This window comes from Triticum dicoccoides, chromosome 4B (assembly GCF_002162155.2).
Source record: "Triticum dicoccoides isolate Atlit2015 ecotype Zavitan chromosome 4B, WEW_v2.0, whole genome shotgun sequence".
Taxonomy (NCBI): Eukaryota; Viridiplantae; Streptophyta; class Magnoliopsida; order Poales; family Poaceae; genus Triticum; species Triticum dicoccoides.
Window position 1 is genome coordinate 626868291 of NC_041387.1, and position 2828 is coordinate 626871118.

Below are 2828 nucleotides of genomic sequence, written 5' to 3' on the forward strand. Positions count from 1 at the left end.
AGATCGAGGGAACGAGGGAGACGCGCGGGATGGGACGAGTGGGGGAGTGGGGGCGAGTGGGTGCGGCTAGGGTTGGCCTAGGGGGAAGTGGGGGGGTTAAGCCGGCGGGGTGGACCGGCTGGGCCAGGTGGGCTGGCCGGTTGGGCCCTGGCTTGCTGAGCCGAAGCCCGGGGGGGCAGGGGGGTTTTCTCTTTCTTTTCCTTTTTTTTGTTAGTTTAATTTTTTTCTCTTTTGTATTTTCTTTTCTTTTATTTATTTACCTTTCTGTTTTATTAAATTATTAATTTATTTCAATTTTGTAGAATGTGAGAACAACACCTAATTATGGTATGTTAAAGATACCACTGCCACATTAATTTGGACAGCTAAATAAAATAGTTCAATATTTTACAAAATACAAAAGGCATTTAATTACTTTCTTTTGCTGCTGTTTTATTTTCCTTTGAGCATTTAAACTTTTTATAAAAATGTGGTTTCATCACCATAATTACCTATGTATTATTTGGTTCACTCTGAACATTTAAATTTTAATATTTGAAAACTTTTATTGTTTGCTCGATTTTGAATTTGAAATTCGAACTAGGTTCCAAACTAACGCGAGTTTATCCACAGTAACCGAGGTGGCGTGGCATCATTAGCGGGGATTACTGTAGCTTAATTATCCGGGCATCACAGTGGTGGCCGTAGTCCCCATCGTGTATGTCTGATAGCAGCTCGAGTCCGTGTTACCTGGAGATACATCGCAACGAAACGTCATTGGGCCTTCTGCGATATAACTCACCATCCTTGATGTAGTACGCGATGGCTTGCAGGGCCACGCGCTCGGCGTCCTCCTCCTTCTCTGGTAGGGTTCCTTGAAGCAAGTACACCTTGAACTCCTCAGTCCAGCACCCCTCCTGAGGCTCCAGTGCGAGCAGCAGGCTGGCTCCTGAGGGGTGACTGCAGGCTGGGGCGCCTGTCTCTGGTGCCCGTGGTAAGTCCTCAGGAGGTGGTGCTAGAGCCGTGACGTGAGGGGTCGCGGACGGCTTGAAGAGACGCTCCTCGAACACCCCTGGCTCCCGAGGGAGCCTGCGAGAGGCTCTTTTGGTGATGTCGGCTACCTCCTTGTTCGCCCCGTGCGGCACGTGCTGCAGCTCCGAGCCCATGAACCGCTTCCCCATCTTGCGCACCTCCTCCAGGTACGCCTCCATGTGCTCGTCCTTGGGCGTGTACTCCTTGTTGGAAAAGTTGACGAGAAGCTAAGAGTAGCCCTTGACGGGGAGGCGCTTTACTCCCAGTGCAGCCGCAACCCTAAATCCAACGAATAGGCCTTCGAATTCTACGATACTGTTGGAAACCTTTTCGCCTTGCTGGAAGTAGAGCCGTACAGCATAACAGAGCTTGTCCTTGGTGGGTGAGATGAGGATGGCCCCCGCTCCCGCGCCTTGCCGCCCAAATGCCCCGTCGTAGTACATGATCCATCCCTCCGGCTCCTCGTCTCCTAGCAGGAGGGAACAGTCCTCACCTGCCCCGTGGTCAGGAGCGTCAGTCCATTCGGCCACGAAGTCTACGAGGGCCACGCCCTTGATGACCCTGGTAGTGTTGAACTCAAGGTTGAATGCCAGGAGCTCAATGTTCCAATCGGCAACTTGCCCAGCTGCGTTTGGGCTCCAAAGCACCCTCTCCAATGGGTATGCTGAAACAACCTTGATGGGGTGGCCTTGAAAGTAGTGGCGCAGTTTTCTGGAGGCAACTAGGAGTGCGAGCAGGAGCTTCTGAGGTATGGGGTAGCGCGCACGAGCCTCCCTTAGTACTGTGCTGACGAAGTAGACGAGGTGCTCAACAAGGAGTGCGGCATCAACGGAATCTTGTTCCTCACGAGGGCACAGGCTCCCCGTGGCCTTGTGAGGCCTGTCCTCAGGAGCCCTGACAGCCACGGGATCAACCATGGCCTCAGGAGGGATGTTGACCACTGCGCTGGTCGAGGCCTCGGATACTTTGTCTTGGGGGTGTTGTGCCTTGCTAGGCGCCTGTTCGTCCTGTCGAGTCTTCTTGATTGGTCGTTCCTCCCTCAGCGCCACGAGGGTGGCGCTGGCTGAGTGCGGGGTCGCTGCTAGATAGAGCACCAAAGGCTCGAGAGGGCGTGGTGCCACCATCACCGGAGGGCTGGTCAAGTACTTCTTGAGATCCTGGAAGGCTGCGTCTGCCTCTGGGGTCCACTCGAATGGCTCCTTCCTCTTCATCAGCTTGAAAAACAGAAGGGCGTGCTCCCCCAAATTGGAGATGAATCACCCAAGTGAGGTCACGCAGCCGGCCAGCTTCTGCATCTCCTTAAGGGTCGTGGGGGGTTCATGTCCTCTATCGCCTTGACCTTTTCTGGGTTGGCCTCGATCCCTCTTTGCAACACCAAAAAGCCCAGCAGCTTGCCGGAATGGACCCCAAACACACACTTCTTGGGGTTAAGCCGAAGATCCACTATGCGTAGGCTGGCGAACATCTCCTTCAGATCTTCTATGAGGGTTCTGGCCTCCCGAGACTTTACCACTATATCATCAACATAGGCCTCAACGTTCCTCCCGAGCTGCAAACCCAGGGCGATGTGCATCAACCGCTGGAAGGTTGCCCCAGCATTGCGCAGCCCGAAGGGCATGCAGGTGTAGCAGTACACCCTGCACATGGTGAGGAATGCCGTCTTCTCCACATCCTCCAAGGCCATCTTGATCTGGTGGTAACCGGAGAAGGCATCTAGGAAGCACAACAGGTCGCGTTCGGCGATGGAGTCGACAATTTGATCGATGCGAGGGAGCGGGAAGGGATCTTACGGGCAGGCCTTGTTGAGATTGGTGAAG